Below are 20,424 nucleotides of genomic sequence, written 5' to 3'. Positions count from 1 at the left end.
CGACGCAGTACTCGTATTTTAAACGTGCCTCTGCAGTGTGAATAAACCACTGGGATTTCCAACAGTGAACAGAGCTAGTTGTTCACTGGAGTGGGCTAAGTGAGAACTTTAGCTACACAATCAATTTAATCTTCATTTTTGCTCAGTTTTCTGACTTAAGAACAGTGGGAACATTTGACTGGCATCAGAAATAAATACATTGAGTCTTGTGGAGAGTAGCAAAGGAAGGGAGCTCAGGTTGGCACTTGCTTCTTTGTCATACAGGAATAATTCCTAAGGACACTGCAGGACTGCACTGGTGGCTCAGATGCACTTGAGGTTGATTCCTGAGCATCTGAGCTGCAGCCTCGCAGGTCCTTTGTCCTACCCTACCCTGGCCTGATGCTGATGTGTGGTCCTGGCTTTTCCCCTTTGAGTGTGAATTTCTAGGCGCCAGTGCCAAGGTAAGAGAGATCTTGAAGGTCCCAAATGCACCTGTCAACACCACCTTCAAAGCTGGCTCTATTATTTTTTCCACCAACCTGACACCTGATGAAAAGTCCATACATAACCCAGGGAGAATTTTTCTAGTTAAATTTCTAGGTTTGCCTACTCTCCTCTCCATTTGACACATCAGCCTCATTCCAAAGAGCAAACAAGCAGTAAAAAGATGTATTTATCAGGACCACTGTAAAAGTGTATTTTAGAGATCTGTCAATCTGCAGGCACAATAAAAACTACTGTACAAATCTTACAGGACTTTGAAATGCCAAAAAAATACATGCATTTATTCCTAGATAATAATTACATGTCTTTGCAATTTCTGTGCCCTGGTTATTAGGACCCTTAAACGCCACTCATGCTTTTTACCTAGTGTAATAAATTCAATGCTACAACATGAAGAAACAGGTCGTGAAGACTATACTTATTACAATGTTTGAATGCATTTATTTACTTTATTTATGATTATTGTAAAAATAATTACAAAGCCTTTGTAATAAAGAATGTTTTGATGAGTTGGAGCTAAATTTCCAAAAATCTTGATTCAGGAAAGATTTCTTCAAGTTAAAATATCTGAAAATTCCTTTCTTTAGGTATGACATATAGTCCCACTTAAACTAAGCACATGCTCGTGTTCCACTAGATGTTCTCCTATTTCAGATGTCACTGGCTTAAGTTCCACAACCTGTCCTCTTCCTCTAATGGCACACACCACATCAGAGCTCAGGTGTTACTTTAGTTACCAGTCTCTAACATGGTTTGTTACATGCTAGCAACCCAATTACTTTATTTTTCTAAGAAAAGTATTGAAATTAACTCGAGGAGAAAATCACATTATGAAATATTGCACACAAAAACTATGGAAAGAATGGAATTTGCATTTTGGCCCTATTCTTTGGCAGACTTGATGGAGGAAAGCTCTTGGTGAGCTTCATGAAGGAACCATGCCCTGCCTGAGTGGCACTCATTGCAGTATATAATCAGGATCAGAAACCTGAGGTTCTTTTCATTATTGAATTTAATCTAAGGGAGGCTTAAAGTTTCATATTTTGATTATTTTAGAACTAGTAAGTTTAGTGTTTCAGGTAGAATAGGAAAATTGGGGATGTGGTTTAAAGTTTATATCAGAGAACATTCAATTTCAAAACATTATCTGCTTTCTATTTCAACTTTATGCAAATCTTCTGAGCAACACAGATACTTACTAGGTAAGCCTTTTACACTGAAACTGAGCATTAGCAGGGGGAGGATTCTCATTATAGTCAAAGGAGATGTAGCAAATAAATGCAATAGAGTTTTTAGCTCAGCCTAAATTAAATGCCTATATTAAAAATGATAATTTATTTTATGCTTGATACAATTTACATATTGAACACATATATTACTGACAACTTACATATTTATCCTAAGGAATAATAAACTATTTATATAACAAGAAAGAATGGTAAAAGTCTTTGCACACGAACACAAGTAGCTTTTGGAGATAGTAACTGAAGGAGAATGCAAATTGTAATGCTAAAGTTCTTCTTTAAATATATTTAACAGGAATTTTTACATTAAAATTGTGAAGATATTAAAATGTTTAAACTAAGCTCCTAACATAAAATACTTGCTGTGAGTTCTAATCAAACAGAAACAATTTTCTTTATTTTCTATCATTACAGTCTAATGCATAAAAGTTGAAAAACAAAGTTTTCCAGACAGCCCCTGATCCTAGTTTTGAATTTGAAAGACAGTATCAGGTTAATATTTATGATCATTGTTTTGCTGTATTTTCTTTTCATTCCATGTAACATTGGATTTTTTTCAATTTTGGATAAAAGGAAGACAACATAGGTGATATCAGCCAAAGAATATTAATATTAGTAGCAATGAGATTCATTAAAAAGAAAGCAATTTTTTCAATGAAAGCAAAAGCTGTCATCGTTATTTCTGTGCAGGTATATTTATTGCTGTAATTATTGTCCAAGAATGGCTCCTATTTTACTAAAATAAGATCATATCACATTTCACATAAGGGAACTGTCCCAAAATCTATAAACTGCTCCAACAGCTGCCAACAGGTGCTTTGTGAGTGGAGCTGCAACTGAGTATTTCAGTGCTGGCAGGGGGCACAGCCTATGAGGTTTTCCCTTTCCATCCACCCTCCTTTTCTAAGCTCTCTTTTTCCAACCTTCTCCCCCTCTCCCCATTTTTGATCTTCTATTCCATCTAATTTTGGCAGATAGAGCCTACAGTAGGGGGCCAAGCATGGGGCCAAGGGTTGTTCACCCTATTCTGTTTTTGCAGCATTAATGACCATTTTGGGAGAAAACTGTAGAGTGCCAGAATTTGCCTCTATTTTCTCGGTCCTTGTAGGATAATTTTTAATTCAGGCATTTTTCCAGCAACTGAATCAGATGAATTCCAAGGTCCTTGGCAAGAGCTCTGTTTTGATAAGTTCAGGATTCTATTGGTTATCTGCCTTTCTCAGTCTTTCCTTTGTCTCATCGTATAATTACACACCAGGTTTTAAACGATGTATAGTTACTTGATTTCACCAGACTGAATTCTTCAAAAGATGCAGGGATTATGACACAGCTCTCTGAAGAGCACCAAAGGACTGCACACTGTGCAAGACACTAATGGAACAGCTACAAACACAAGCTACATTTTTCCATCTACTATAGTAGTCATGCAAATCATTACAACATCTTACTTGATAGCCTGCCCAGAAAGTGTGGTGGCCCTACTAAATTACAAGCACTCTGAGATGTGCTCAATAAAATAAAATATATTACCCTTTCTTTAGCTAATGTTCATCAGCTTTGTGACAAATTCAATTAGCACTATGAAAATCTAATTTACTAAACATCTCTATTAGGATGCAATATATCTTAACTTGTCACTCTGCAAAGACTACTGTTTACAAACTTAAAAAAAATAAAGTATTTAAAATAGTTACACATACATTGTCCAAAAAATACTTTAATTGTCCCATTGGGTCTCCTTGGTGATGTCACATGCAAACTAACCCAAAGTGATATATGATGGCCTAATTATGTTTAAAACAACTCTGATCCAACTAGCTGAACAAGAGCCCAAAGGAAATATAGGAAAGAACAATTACTGGGTCAGTCCAACATTTGTTGTCTTCTGGGTGGGAAAAAATTCCCTGTGAAAACCAAATACTGACCATAAAATAAGACATAATCAAAATCTGTGTGTTGAAGAAATAACCAGCTGTCATCATTGACATGCTCTGAGCATACACAAGTGGAATATCAACAACCAAGAAGGGAGTCCAGAATTCTATTATGTAAAATATTCTGCTCAGTAACTGAGCCCATGGAGGGAATAAAATGACAGAAAGTGCTGACCCCCAAACTGACCCTCCGCGGTAAATCATTTTCTCTTTCCCAACTAATATCTTCTGTCTTTAAATTGTTTCCCATTATAGATTACATTACACATCCCTCTACAAGATTCACACTTAGAATTTCAAACTGGCAATTTCACATACATCTCTTCAATGCAAACATTTTGGTGACTGGTGGCTATTTTGAGCTCCTTTGTTCTTTGTTGCTCTATTCCATCATTCACGCAAGTCTTGTATCAATAACCATACATGGCTTGAGAATACTTTGACACTATTTAAAATGTGTTGTAATTGTAACAATCCATCTGGCAAAAATGTGAAAGCTTGAGATTTCAGCAGCACAGGATTATAGCTCTCCTTGTATCTGCAAGGGTTTCCATACTTCATCTATTCACTGCATAGGGAGAAAAAGAATGAAATCTAGCTAACAGTTCTTGCAAAATAACACAGATAAAACCAGAACCATTTGGGCTTTGGAATGCCTTGGAGAGGACTTATATTTTTATCTCCAGTGTTTCACTGATCCTCAAAGCTATGAACTGAAAAGTGTGAAGTGCCTGTGATGGACACTGATTTCTTTCAAATAACTTGAGCAGCTCACCCTCTATGTGTTCTCTGCATCATATATGAACACAGATTCAACACAGATTCAGGAGATGTAGAGTATGGTCCATGTGTTAGTTCAGACAACCCCCGACAGCGTAGAAGCCATTATGCACCCTCCTCCCCTTGTGTTACTCATTTCCCTGGAATAACACAGTCACTGGAGAAACACAACAGACAGGAGACTGGTCAGAGAAAATGTGGCAATAAACACATCAGGCACTGTATATTGTATAGCTGGAACAGTTGATATTTATTTTGGCTTTTACATACATATAGTTACAATGTACGAAATGATCATAAATATTTTATGTGTGCTATACATTTCCTTCTGAGAATACAAGTCTGACAGAAAGAATCTCGTGTTGATCTTCGTATCCTAATCAAAACAATGACAAATTCCTCTTAAATATGCTTTTCTCTTGGCTAAAACACTCCATTTTGACGGGATGGAGCACGGACTCTTCCTGACTGTAACAGCACTATTTCATAAACAACCAATGCCTGGGAAAAAGCATACCTGCAGTAAATTCTGCACAGGTTAATTAATTTCTATCAGCTGGCTATCTGACTTAATCTTCATAGACACATAAACCCTTTACCTGTTCTGTAAGGGCACACCTCCCTCTGAAAAGTCCACAAAATGTTAGGTTCACTGGGCAGCCAAGGCTCACTCCTTTCCTAGGGAAGCAGTAATGTACTGTGCCCTTCTCAATTGTAGTGCATGTCAACTAAGCCCCAATGAAAACCATACAAGAGCATGCACAGACTTTGCTGAGAAAGATCTACCTGTTAGCCTTTACTTAAGAAAGTGACACTTATTTTAACTCTTGCCCAGGGTTCTATTTAGTGGTGTGGTATGGGGTTAACTAACGGCACCCTGGAGATCCTCACAAACATTGGTAAGGAGCCAAATCAATGCTTTCCTTAGAAAATGTAGAGAAATGGAAAGTTACTCCAAAAAGTACTCCATAATGGCAGTGCTGTATTCATGAGTCATTCTTCCTCAGAGACCTAGTTTACAGGGAGAAAATACACTAGAAAACATGTTAATTAAAAAAGTTGTTGAATATGATTTTCCCCTTGGTGTAGACAAGGATGTCTGTGTTTAAAAATGTGTTGGCTGATCACAGGAGGATCCCAGGAGGAGCTGCTGATTTACTGTCACATTTTAGAAGAAGTCTTTTGCCAGTCTACAGGAGGAGGTGGGTCATGCTCAACTTCTTGTTAGGTAACAGTGTTCCTTAACACATGCAACCTGTCAGTGCAGCACTGCTATCTGGATTTGCTATCCCCAAAAGCAGAGTTGGGAACAGTGATTGCCTGTTTTTCAAAAAAAGAAAACCAAACCACCCCGGATTTAGCAGCAGATGGAAATTTTTGTTGTTTGGTCTATACTATTTGTGCTGAAAGAGGTCAGTGTTCTCACAGCTCTCTCCATGACAGCAATTCAGCTTGTGTTCAAATAATAATGGGTCCTTGGTTACATGGTATAGCAAACAAACATTCTGATCTTCAAGGTTTCAAGTAGATTCCTCAAGGGCAGGAGAATCACATCCTAGATGTGTGGAAGACAGGAGCTGGAGAGGAGTGTGTCAGACAGCATTTTGTCTGGACCCGCTGTTGCTCAGCCATAACCCCCTTCAGCCTCAGAGTCCCAGCACACAGACATAGCTAGAAACATGCTGCTACTCAGTGCTCACATCAGAGAGTTCAAACTGCTCATCCTTGGTGCTCACAATTCTTAGCTAGTATCTGCTGCATTTCACTGCTGCCTGCCCAGCTAAAGAGAACATTATTACCAGATGGGGAACTGTTCAATTCTTTTGCAAATATAAAACAAATGTAATTATAGTCTATTATTTTGGCTGAGTTTGAAAACTGGGTTACAGCAATTAAGTGAATAAAGACAGAAAATGGTACACATCTTCTTAAACAGTCTGAATAAAAGATCCTCAAACCTAAGTTGTGATCTATACCTGGGCACACTTGCACAAAGCTTTGTATCTTTGGAAGGGCAAATTCCACCTTGAGATAATACATGTGTATACAAGTACTGAGAGGTTATTATAGTAATGATAAAATGTTTGTCAATAAGTAACATACTGAGAAAGTATTTGTTGTGTGTCAGGGACTTGTTGGAAAAATGAAAAAAATTAAGCCCCCTGAGATTACTCTTATATTTTAGTTCCTTTTTTCTGTCTTATTTTTATTGGGTACTTAGATTGCTGACAAATGGTCCTATCAAGCAATTGTAATTCCCTTTCACAGTAGTTCTATCCTAGTATAGACATTTTTTCAGTCTAACACCAAACACCAAACATGTTGATTCAATGTGAGTGGGATAGTTGTAAATATGCTCATCAGAACCATGATGAGCAAATGTCTACTAACTTACATTTAGCAAAATTCTGCAATATTTCATCAATGTATTTCTTGCCTATGGGGTAAAAAATATCTAGCTTTAATGTTCGAAGCATGTATGCAAACTGCTCTAAATTTAGCACAAATTTATTCATTGTTTGATTTCTACATTCAACATTCAAGGCACAATCAGTCAAACCAGGAAATTATGCTCATGCTGCCAGCAATAACCACATCTTTATACCTACTGCTGCCTAGAATACAGCTCTATGAATCTCTTAACATGCTTCACTTAAACTGCTCAATGCTCATTTATGTTCTCTAAGTACTGAGTAAAAACAAAGGCCTTCTTCCAGTTTAATTTGATTTTTTATTTGCTGCATACTTTAACGTGAAAAAATCAAGTCCTTGTTTCACAGACCTATCAACTTGATTAACCTCATGCCTATGGCTTGACTGATACTTACATATCTGTCATTAGAGAAATCTATGATGATTTGGAGAAAAGAGTTAATTTTAAATTATGCACAGTTAAATATATTTATAGTAAGTCTAGAAGGAATTGTCAAATCAGCCAACAAAAATCAGTGGCTCAAAACAAAGAATCTTCTACTAGAGCTACATGTCTTTGGAAGAAAGGCTCTTCCAGACTCCAATAGCATATACTACCTTCACAGGGATGCAGTTCCAATTGCACTACTCACACAGAGTCTTTCTGAGGCAAAATGCTACATAGAAATGTTCTTTGTATGGTAACATACACAAAATTTGCATTTATGACATAGTCAAAAATACAGTTTTAGAATTCTAGACTTTTCACACATTAACCTGATTTTAAGTACCAAAGCTGTTCCAGTGAGGCTAAATAGCATGGAGTCACGCAGTCAAACAAGGTGACATTTAGGTACTGACACAAAATATAATGGAGCAAAACACAGCACACAACATTAAAAACCCAAATATTTTCTTCAAGTTCTTTAATTTTATTCAGGTCACCAAAATTTACCATTTAAAATGTCACAGGAATTTGATTCATTTGAACTATCATTTGAATTCTTATTTTAAAATAGTGATAAAAATATTAAGATATCAAACAATTTTCTAAAAATACACCAAGTTGGATTCACAAATACTTCCGTGCAAAGTCACTTTTTCCAAAATGACTAGCACTTAAGAGTTGTTTATATAGCTAACTGATCTTTTTCTCCAGTTAGTCTTTCTGATGCTATATTAGCATTGAAACTTTGCGTTATAAAATAAACACTTGCAGTTTACAAACTTCAGTATCTGGGTCTCTAGACACAAGTGAAAGGCTATACAGTGTGCAAATTCTCCACAAATTTTTCAGCAAGTATTACAGGCTATTATGTCACTCAGATATGACATATTCTTTTCCTTCATGTGTGTCTGAAATGGAAGTTTTTTAAACCATGACTGAAGGGACCACTGAGGTCAGCCCTGGGTTACATGATGTTTGTGTCACTACAGCTTCAGATATTTCAATGCATATTGAATCAATATTCCTGCAACAAAAATGTGTAACTGATATTTTTGTTGCTGCTATAGTAAAATGCTTCTCAGTAAACTTGTTTTCATAAGAAGTTTGCCCATTCATACGTCCCAGAGCTGTTGTAATCCTCATTGCTAATGCTGATCTAAGAGCAGGGACATAATTTTATTTCTTGACACATTTAAAGTTCTCTAATGAATAAAGCAAACAGCTTATGGCTGCTTGGACTGTCACTCGATTGCCCTGGAGGGTTTTAATGTCTTTAAAATAGGCCTCCTAGTTTGTATTTAACTACCTTGCCCACAGAGGTCTGAGGGGTAAGGCAGATCAAAGATGTGCTGGCAACATAAAAAGCAGCTGTCCTTCATTTACCTTTAATTAGCTACATCTGACCAGATTCTTTATGGCCTCTTTGTCACACATTCAACAGTCTATAAGCCTTCTGACCTGTCCTTAAGGACTCAGCCATTACAAGAGTTTCAATAAAACACAAATTAAAAATATGGGACACAGATCTTTGGAAAAATATTTGGTCTCACTATAGAAATACTACCTGATGCCTAAGGTATTTTGGATTTATCTGCAAAAGCTACAAATTGCTCAGTTTTTGGAGTGTCAAAATGGAAATGATGCTGAGCTCAGATCAGCTATTTACAGTTCTCTGTGTACTACTCAACATTGCAGTGAATAAAATTCACACAACAAGGGATCCTATGCAGAATGGAAAGCCAAGTACGTGCCTCACCTCTTTGGCTAGGACACAAAGTTGTTCCTGCGGGAGCTGTGGCACTCACTGTAAAGGAAGTCACAGACCTGCAACCCCCTTTTCTTTTTTACCTCTACTTTGCACAGAATCCACACCAATATCCAGCAGGATTTTGAAAGTTCTGTTGCTGTTGCAGGATCAATAAGCAGTTCATGTGCATTACAACCTTGTAGTCAGGGTGTAGTGAAAGCTTGTATCATCAAACCCAGCAGCTGGAGTGTATGCTAAATGACTCAAGTTATTGGTACTTGATCACAGAGGTCATTATATTAACCCACTGAGATGGACATCTTCAAATTACCTGGGTTTTGGGTTAGGTCCTTTCATGAGGGATTAGCTGACAAAAGAAAAATATAGAAAAGATATATGCAAAGTTGAAGGGTTTCAAAATTTGATTCCGTTGTCTAAACTATCCCTTTTTATTGTCCTCTGTATGTAAAAACAATTTATAAAAACTTTAATTTTTTTTCAAAACTCCAACCTCTCAGGCTGCCCTAGGAAAGTTTTAGTTCATCAGATCTCCAAAGAACCTTCCAAGGAATTTGTGATGAGGTACATAAACAACAAATAACCTACCTCAATGAAGGTACATTAGCTAGCAGGTGTGGCTGGAAGCCTTATTCTTCAAGAAAAGACTCTGAGCAGTATACAGAAGTACCTTTCTCCCCAGGACCACAAAGCTTGAGGGGGATTACTGTTGCACCTCAAACTTACTCTTTTCTAGTTCTTTTCTAGTACACAGGGTACATGTACTGTATACAGTGCTTGACGCAGTGTAAAGCTGACAGACTTATTCTCCACTTATTACAAAGGAATGCCTCTTTCCTCTCTTATTTAAAAGATTTTATTTTAACCAGGAGTCAAATCTATTTCCATATATAACTAAAGGAGAAACATGCATGAATAAATAAAAATAGAGGACCTAAAAACCAAATAAGCTTGCTTACTTTTGTCCCGTAATTCCTAAAGTTGAGAATAATGGAACAGTTACTAACAAGATTTTTTCATGCTTTTTACCACCAATATAAAGACATATCAAAGTACACAGATATATGAATAATGAAATGTCAGTACCAGTTTCAGTTCAGGTGAAGAAAGCAAATAGAGCTACACACAGTAATGCTGAATCAGTAATATAGATAAGGCCAATTTTCCATGTACTAGTCCCTGTTGCACTGAAAATACATCACCCTTGACTGGGACTCTCCTAGAATTCCAAAAACTGTCAAAGAAACAGGCTGCCCAAAGAAAACCTAACTGCAGGAATAGGAATGGTCCTAAAATATAACCATTACAAAGTACTTACATAATGAAAAATAAAACTTATTCTTCTTCTGCATCAACAAAAATAAATAATTCTTCTGGGTAAAAATATCTAAACAGTTTAAAAGCCCATAAAAATTTTGTTTAAAGTATACAGGCAAGACATGGAACAACTACTGTTTGAGACCCTCAGCTTTGGAATGGCTGCTGAAGTGAACAACACTACAAATAAGCAGAAGTGCAAAAAATGTATTGTGAAGTGTCTTACTCTGGGGGAAACCATGCAGTCACAATGTGATCAGCTATCTCAGGGTGAGGTCTCACTTGTGTTCTTCACTAAATTTCAATGGCTTCAATTTCTTGCTTTTATGGGAAGAAATGTTTTAGAAATATCAAGAAGTAATTCCTGTTTGAAAACTTCCTTTTGTTCAGGATCTATGAATAATATTTTAGACAAACTATACTCCAAAATAAAGTATATATGCTGTAAAACACTACTTATGACTATAAACATATGTTTCAAATCAGTGATTTTATATGAAAATACATGAAATTTGGCAAAAATAATAGCTAACATTTCATCAGGAGAATGCTCAGTATTGAATGTCCATTGCCTGGAAGGTGAGACAACTGACCACAAAAAAAGGGAAAAATTGCAAAATTAGTTTATAATTATATGTAGGTTTGAAGAATTGCTGCCCCTTAACATAGCAAAATTTGCTCATTTTAGTTTTGTAAACTGGCTTTCTAGCACTCTTTTCTAATGTGTATTTGAATGACTTATGAAAAAGTATTGGGTCCCATCAAGATCAAGATGAAGAGCTTTTTCCAAACTCTCCACTAGTTGCTGCAATATAAACTGAACAATCCACGATTTTTTCTGTTTGGTGTGAACTGACAACTCTGTGGCTAATAAGGATTTATAAAATTTTTATGAAAACCCCAACTACCTTTAGTTACCTACATATTGAAAAGACTTATAAACCAAAAGTATAGGTAAATTAATGTTGTACAAATGCTCTAGGTCCATTTGAGATAACGACTGAAAAAATTTCTTAAAACAAACTCTTTTTACTGTTTAACAATGAATACTACTTAAAAGCAAATTTATGACAATGTTTTCTCCCATTTCAACTGCTATAATTTAGACTACTAAAAGCATTTTCACAACAGAGCTTCTTAATCTTTTAAACACCTAAAAAAATATTTAAATTTTTTAGAAAAGCAAACAAAGGCTCCAAAAGTTTAGATTTTCACCTGGTGTTTCAATATTCCTGACATTTTAAAATATATTTTTGTGGGGATTTCTGTCCCTTTCAGTAGTTGTAACATTACACATTGATGAAAGAACACACTTCTTTCAAAAGTTAGTTGACATGCCACCAATTTTAAGTTTGGGTTTTCATTAAGAAATTTGTACTTATTTGCAGGCAGTGCCCAGAAATTTCCTCATACTTTACACAGGGAACTAGAAATTGAATATTTTTGCAGTACAAAAGAAATCCCCCAAACCTGATCTTTGATTTACTGCTGTCCAAAATTTCCACTGAAGCTGTAACTTTATATTTTTTTTCTAGAATGGAGACAAATTCCAAAAGATGTCTTTAGAAGAATATACTCATACTTTATGCATACAAGCAAAGTAGTACTGTGATACATGTAGTTCTGCAAAGAGATCAAAAACTAGATACATCTTTCTTCTTCTTCTCCTCCAATGTCCCACCAATGTTAACAACACTTACTATAGGATTAAAATACAAAATTCATCCCAAATACAAGATGATGCCTAAAACAACTGCTTTACATATCAAGATACTCAGGTATGAACTCCCAGTTTATTAGACTGGAAGCATTTCCTCAATATTTCAGAGAAGTTCTATATGTATAATAGAATGAACCAGATTCTTGGTGTCAACTAAAATACAATGATCGATTATCAAGTATCCGTGGACAGAATAAAAAAATATAAATTATTTTCTTGAGTGTGACCTGTATACACAATGATGTCAAATATTCTAAGGTCTTCTACTGCATGCATTTTTTTGTTGAATTCTATGTTGTGGCAACAGGTGATGACAGCACCACTATTATGTGTTATTTTAGCAGTCACTGGTCTTCCCAGTATTTTTCACCACTCCCATCTGCTGGCAGTATATCATGGCAAAGATTCAAGAGAAATCCACTATGAAGCTGATTGTTAACTGGGAAATGTCAACATGCAAAGCCATGTTTAGAATTAACCTGTCTTTAACATTTTCAGGCGCCCACACCCTCTCTTCTTTCCAAACCTTAATTACATCAGCAGCTTGACAGCAATAAAACAAAACAAAACAAAAATGCAAAGAAGAAGTAGAAGGGAAAAGGTGTAGCTCTATTTAACACAAATATAGAGCAGTAATCCTCCAACAGAGGCACAGAGGCTGGTAACACTGAACTTGCCAAGAGATAAATGTTTTAAAAAAATAAATACCACCAGTTAAGAAGGAATAATTTTCCACTAAAAAGTATGAGGACTTACCACTAATGATAGAAATGTTCAACTTCTTCCTTTGGGAAAATACCTGATTTTTACTGGTCGGTAACTATGTATGCAATTGAATTCTTAAGGATCTTTTCTCGCAGAAGATGCATTTTCTCCACTAATTGTTTTAAAATAAGATCCTTTTTCAGAACAAAATGAACCCTCAAAACAAGAAAGGATGCTATAATCCCCTTGTTGCTTTCTTTAATACATACTCTAATCACTGACAGTGGTCAGCTACATGTCAATTAAAAAAGGACATCTTTAAGTCTCAACGTAACTACAGTATCTTTAGAGGGTTTTGCCACCTGAATAAAATGCCTCTGCCATGGTGTAGTGGGCCATGCTACTTTTAATACTAATAAAAACACTCTATACCCCTTAATGTGCATACTTCCCCTGCAAAATTATGTGTGTCAGAGCCAAGTAGTGTAACGCAATCAGCATCTGAAAAGTGTTCTACACATCCAAGCTCCTGGCATCTAAACAGTGGATATCCTGAAATGTGCACTTCAAAGACAATTCATTGTTTAAACCTCTCCTCTCCACACTATCAATCCATCCTCCTCTCACAATAAAACAAACAAACAAACAAAGAAACAAACAGAGAAGAAAATCAGAGTTCCTGTATACTGACAAGTTCAAGCACTGTCCTCTTCACAAACTGTGAAAGCTAGGAATAAACAGACCCTGTAAGAATCAAAACCAGTTTGAGCGCTTGCAGAAGGCAAATGCTGACATATGCTTCTATATTGTGACATCAAAGAAGCAAAATTCCCTGCAAAGTTCCTAAAGATGCAGCATTTGCATTTTACATTATTATTAGAGGACTGTGACTAATAGACCCAATTAATTAATTAAATTCCTTTCACTACCTTTCCATATCTATATTTGGAAATAATTTAACACAACAGAAAAGAATGACAAGATTAAGCAATTAGTACTGAGGCCCCAAAATACCTAAATTACATATGTTTTTAGTTAAAACCAGACTTTGTCTTATCCTTTCATTTGGACTCCTTTTGCTTGTTAGGGTTTGGAGAATGCTTGGTGAGCTGACAGCAGAGCAGACAGCTTTCCCTACTGAAAAGGTAGGGAATAGAGAATTTTGAGAAGAGAGAAAAGGTTTCTTTGCTTATTTTCCTGAACTGCCGGAGAACAAAGTCCAGTCTGCTTTAGAGCTAATTCTCTGATCAGTTTTGATGTGATATTAAAGAAATAGAAGACACAATATAGCTTTTGAGGTACTGTGCAGCTCATCTAACACTGTTGCATCACACCACTGGCACCATGGATTGAACATGGACTGCTCCCTGAGACTAAGAGTCCAAAGACTGTCCACTCTTTACAGGGAATGGGGGAAAGAAAAGCTAATTTAGGACAGTAAGAGGTTGTAATGGGACGAAGGCATGGGAAAATTCTGGGCCTTGAAGAAAGAAAATGGAATTCAGCAATGTCAGATAGTGTTTGCATATGAAATCTCACAGAAGAACTCAGTGGTGCAGTTTTGGTCAGAACTGCTTGTAGTGGTCTGGGGCAAACATCAGCACAGGCTGAAGCAAGAATCCCAATGTCCACATTCAGCTGTGCAGAAATTGGAAACTTTCTACTGGTGAAGACAATGTCAGGGCAGCAGTGCCAGAAACTGCTTTAAACAGACACTTGCTCATTGACTGTTCTTAAGCACAAGTGTGAAACTGCAACACTGAAAACTCAGTCTGGAACACAGAGAATTCTTGCTGCAGCTGCTGATGACAGCTATTAGTGACATAAATTTTGTTATGTGCTTTTCTTGAACATGTGCTTTTGTGCACCACTACACTGGTTATTTTTGTTTTGTATGAAATCATGGCATAATTTAGTGTGGGAGGGAGCTCCATTTAGTCTAACATAAAATCCTGGTCTGCTCCACTCTGGTGCTATCCACAGTATTGCTTCCCATGCAGCATCAGTGGTTACTGGCTGCCAGCTGGACACCACACCACTGATCACAGCTCCTACAGAGCAGCAGTCCTGCCAATTTTTCACTCAGTGACCACTGGTCCAGCTCGCAACTCACCAACATTGTGACAATAAGTACACAAGAGACTGTTAAACATCTTACTAAAGTCTGAATATGCAATAGCCACCATCCTCCCCTTGTACACAAAGCAAGGCATCTCATTAATAATGTACCATTAGTTATTGTAAAAATTGGGAGACCAAAGAGTTATACAGATTGCTTTAAGAAGAGATGTAATCCCTAATGGGAATAGTCTCTCACTTGTTAAAATAAAAACAGGCCTTAAACATATTTGCTTTTATTCTTATTTTATTTGTGATTTGGTTCTAACAGTTGGATATTACTTAAAGAACTCTTTAAAACATACTAGGAGTAATTAAGTGAAATGTAATTAATGTAATTGTGGGATACATAGGCTGTTCGAAAAATATGTTCACTATAACTGAGGAAATCTTACATTTTAATTAGGGCAAACACATAACTTAAATCATGGAGTTGTGTTTGGTTTTAATTTCCAAATCCCTCTTTTCTCTCTATGCAATATATATTCAGCATTTTTCATCCTCCATTTCTGTCTGTATCTGGCATGACAGATAAAGAGAAATCTCAAGTTAGAAAACATGAAAATTCTGTAACACTTGAAAAAGCATGAAATGACAGTTTGAAAACTTTGAAATTAGCAGGCACAGAGAACAGTCAGTTTTTAACATCTAATTGTTTTGATATTCCTTATATTCCACACTCACAGCTTAAGGCTGCAGATACTTTAAGTAAGCTACCTGATCTGGTGGAAGGTGTCCCTGCCCATGGCAGAGGGGTTAGAACTAGATGATCTTTAGGGTTCCTTCCAACTGAAGCCATTCCATGATTCTATGATGTTTAACTTGTAGGTTGGATGTTCCTGTCTTGGATAGCCCATGAGTATGAAACTAGTCTGTTCATTCAGAGCTAATTTCAAGAATTCATTCTTGCAGGAACCATAGAAGTCCTTTAGAAGACCATCTCCAGGAGCCCTGCACTCTGGAACTATTCCACCAGGAAAGTCTGTGAGACAGCAGTCCTGCACTACTGAGCTGCAGGAGAGAACTGAAACTTGATACTTAAACTGGAGAGGATATCATCTGTGTTGCTAATTACCACTGGTTTTATAGTATATGTATAAGCACATGAATAAACACTTTGTATATGTTGCAGGGTCCTTAATTTATAAATGGTCTAGATTGCAACTTTTATTTGGTTTCCTACCATGAGACCCAATAAAGAAAACTTCACTGTTTTCCTCCAAAATATTGGCTCGTGCCTCTGCACCCAACTGTAATCATTGTAGAAGCCTGTACTGAAAAGTAACCCAGCTCTGACTACAAATGTTTGGAAAAAAGCAGTTTTTCTTTTTAAATTGAAAGCTGTTCTGAGGAAAGCAACACACCTTTCTGAACTATTAGCCTGATTTAAACAATAGCATTCATCCACCTAATTTGGTACCAAAGCATTCCTCCTCAGATAAACAAGCATCTGCTACCACTTTAAAAATAGTAGGAATTTTGAAGAAGTAAAGAAGCTAAAAGTACAGCAAACAGCAACCTTTCTTTTAACTTAAATACAGTGTATTTTTCAAAGTTTAACATTATCAAGTGCTATCACAACTACAAAGATTTTTTTCCTTCTCTCTTATAAACGAAACCATTAGGACATTTTCTCTATTAAAAGGTACTTGAATAGTGATTTGCCATGGATATAATCATGTTTCAGAGTCAAAGTTCAGATGTTAGGTTTTGCATCTCTGTAGAGCAATGTTGAATCTGTACTATACAGCAGACATGTGAATGGAACATAAACACTAACCAGAACAATATTTCTGCATGAATCATACAATCATAAGAATGGTTTGGGTTGGAAGGGACTTTAAATGTCATTTAGTTCTAATCCTCTTGTCATGAGCAAGGACACCACTCCCTAGATCAGCTTGCTCAGGACCATCCAGCCTGGATTTGAACACTTCCAGGAATGGGGTATCCACAACCTCTCTGGGCAACATGTTCCTCTGAGTAAAGAATTTCTTCCCAACGTCTAGCTGAACCTTGCCCTCTTTACCTTTAAAGCCACTGCTCCTATTCTGTCACTATCTGTCCATATAAAAAACCCTTTTCCCTCCTTTTTATAACCCCCACTAATGGTACTAGCAGGCCACAATGAGATTTACCCAGACCCTTCTCTTCTCCATGCTGAGCAGCTCTGGATCTCTCCACCCACCTTTGCAGGAGAGGCAGTCCAGCCCCATCATTCTCATACCCCTCCTCTGGGCCTGCTCTTTCTTGTGCTGAAGGCTCCAGACCTGGACACAGCACTGCAGGTGGGGTCTCAGGAGGGCAGAGCTGAGGGGCAGAACCACCTCCTTTGCCCTGCTGCTCCTGCTGCTTTTGATGCAGCTCAGGATGCAGCTGTCCCTCTGGTCTGCAAGTGCACGCTCTTGGCTCACATGCAGCTTTTCACCCTGGGAATTCCCAAGTCCTTCTCCACAGGGCTGTTCTCAATGACTTCTTGTCCCAGTCTGCTCTTTTAGCTGATATTGTACAGTAGCAGACATTCAAGGCATCAGGCAATGCATACATTATACAAAGGCAACAAAAAGGGTAAAACTTCAGCAATGACAGTTTAACCCAGGTCAGCTACAGAATTTACATGGCTACAGCTGTACTCAAACTTTGCACACTTGGCACCTGATAACTGCCTAGTCTTTTCCCTTTCTCTACATTTAAATTTATGACTGCTATCCACCTGCTGTATCTTGCCATTTTTTGTGAGCAATGAATCAGACTGTAGCTGTATATGCAAAGCTCAGCAGTAGGAACCATAATAACTCACAGCCTTGATTTACTAATGCTGTTACTTCTGAATAAACAGTATTTTCCAATTTGACATCTTGCGCCTTACTGCTTTCTTTTCATTAAATCATATTTGTTTCCAGTTGAAGACCCTTTTTTTTTTTCTGAAAGACATTAGAAAACATATTACATGTTCTCCAAAAGCACAAATAAATATTTAAGACCTGCATATTCTTGTTGTTCCCTGAAGATCTTGTGGGACACTGTCATTCATTAGCTTGCTCTGGGCCATTACATTTCTACACATTTTACTTATATTGGCACACAGCCAGCACTGACTGCTCAGCTCTAGAAAGCCCACATGTTTTTGTACTTTTTGAAACTAGCATGACAACCATTCTGAGGAGCAGCTCTCACCTGCTACGTTAAACTGTAAAACCATGAACATTGATGCTCTTCTCTCTCTATTTAGTGCTGAAAGTGAAACTATTTTTTCAGGTGCAACAAGAGCCATAGGAAATCTCCCTAATGTGTAGACATTCTGTAGCCATGTTTTTAATGGAACAGATCCATTAAACTTATCTAGAAAAGTAAAAGGTGAATTCAAGTTTTAAAATAGAACCTTGTGTATATTGCTGGGCAAAAATCATAGTTCTGACAAATGCTGGGTAGTACTTGTCTCTTTCTCAGCTTAAGAGACTGAGAAGAAATGCAGCAAGAAAGATCCTTTGTGCAGAGAGAACCACAACAGTTTTCCTTCAACATATGAATGAATCATAACTGACTGATGAAAACTGGGGAAATACTGAACTTCAAACAGTATCATAGCTCTGTAAAACTAGCAAAATATACATAGTTAGTTTGCACATAAACATGTAAAAACAATTAACTTCAATATATATCGCCTGAATAAATTCTTAGACTGTACGTGCTAACCAAGCATGAGAATTACCTGGATTCAAATAATTAGTCAAAGCCCTCCAGAAATACAATGTGAAGATTTTTATTTAGTTAAACTTTTTTTTTTTCTACCTCTCATGAACCCCCTGAAAAGGGAAGGAGGAAAACTGAGGCTTAAATATAATCTCCCTGGGATTTTCAAAGTAAAGCAAATGGTGTAAAATGCTTTTCGACTGAAAATGTTTCTATCAGTTCTCCACTGACTACTCCCCTAAGTTTGTCCTCCTCTGATGTTTCCTTTCTTACTGCTTCTGAGCCATTTAATGGCAGGTACTGTCTTTAAACTGTAGTACTCAGAATTATCACTCAAATCAAGTTTTTAAATCCATTTCCTGTCTATTAATTGCATACATTACTTGAGAATCTAGGAACAAAGGGGATTAGAAGATAGCAACCCTCATTTGTGCATACTTGTAGGCACTGATCTCCTGAAAATTTTACCCAATATAAATATTTGGGTTTTTTATTTTATGTGCTTATCCAGACAAAAAATGAATACCAAGTTTTCAGGAAAATGCTGTAATCTTGCTGGATAAGGAACTAATTTGATACACTACAAAAATAATTAATATATACAGATAGAAATTGTTTATAAACAATTTATTTCCTTTTTCCACATTCAAATTAGAGAATCAGTAATTAATTGAAAAATTAGTATTTTTCTTTTCTTCAATTAAACTTGCTAAATATTAATTAGAGCTCATAATTACGCTTTTTAATTTAGGTCACTAACTCCAGATATGTTTCTGACTGAAGAGAATTCCTCCAGATTTCTAGCATTTCAAAGTGTGTTGATCAGCAAGAATTCTGACAGGTATGTATCTTACAGAAGTTGACTTCGTTTTTTTTTTGAATAATGTTTATTTCAGAGGGGAAGTTTTAATAAAGAGCCATTTAGGGCACAGCGCATTATGATTATTGTAGTTGGAAAAAACACTATTCCATAAACAAACTGCACGATGCAAAATAATAATAACCACAGCAGTTGTGGATTCAGAGGCTGTGTTCTAACACTGGCTGGTGATCCCTGTAAAATTTCAAAACTGAAGTACCTCTACAAGCAGAGAAATCCTCAGAGGTAATTTTCTTGGTGGGTTGGCATTGTTGTCCTTCCCTCTGGTCTGCCTGACTTAGCTAAGACTCTGCTAAGGCTCTTCCCAATGCTTTTCCTGTACTTGACACTTTTGTATTTAAATGCACCTTGTTTCTTTAACCAAGAGACAGGTAACCCAAAGTGTAATACAAATATTGATATAAAAAATCAAATTTGATAAAGTGCAAATGAATGTCACACTGGAATGCATGTAACATAAAAATCTATAAATGAACACCATAGTCATTACATTTGTCCTTTACTCTTCCAATCCTAACTATTCAGATCAGTAAAAGGAATCATATGCTACAGAACATTGTGTAGAATGACACAGTGCACAGCTGAGGAATAATATGGCATCTTTGAAAATCAGTTAGGTCTGAGAGCCCAATGGAATCAACAGGGAGGATTAAAACATTTTTACAAGTCAGTTTCATATTTTTATATTCTTTCATAGATATATGTATTATGTATTTTGTATATGTATTTAGGTTCATAGATAAATGTAGTTAAATTTATAACTGTATTTTATATAGTCAAATACTATAGTCATATAGTATTTGAACTTAATACAGAACTTATATGGTTCTGTTTTTGCACTCACAACAAAGTGAAAGAATGCATTCAGAAAGTTTGAAATGTCACATAGTGGTAGCACTTCTGTGTGAAAGGGAAGTCAGTA

At 36.5% G+C, this 20,424-nt stretch overlaps 1 protein-coding gene across 1 annotated transcript in view; it reads right to left on the bottom strand.

Annotated features, from left to right (window-relative positions):
- SLC25A21 (solute carrier family 25 member 21) overlaps positions 1 to 20,424 on the bottom strand; it is a 233,941-nt gene that overhangs the window by 101,773 nt on the left and 111,744 nt on the right. The window lies entirely within an intron of this gene.

The sequence above is a fragment of the Fringilla coelebs genome (genome assembly GCF_963513975.1).
Source record: "Fringilla coelebs genome assembly, chromosome: 6".
In the NCBI taxonomy this organism is placed as follows: Eukaryota; Metazoa; Chordata; class Aves; order Passeriformes; family Fringillidae; genus Fringilla; species Fringilla coelebs.
Note: the sequence above shows the minus strand (reverse complement) of the source record. Positions and strands in the feature narration are given on the sequence as shown.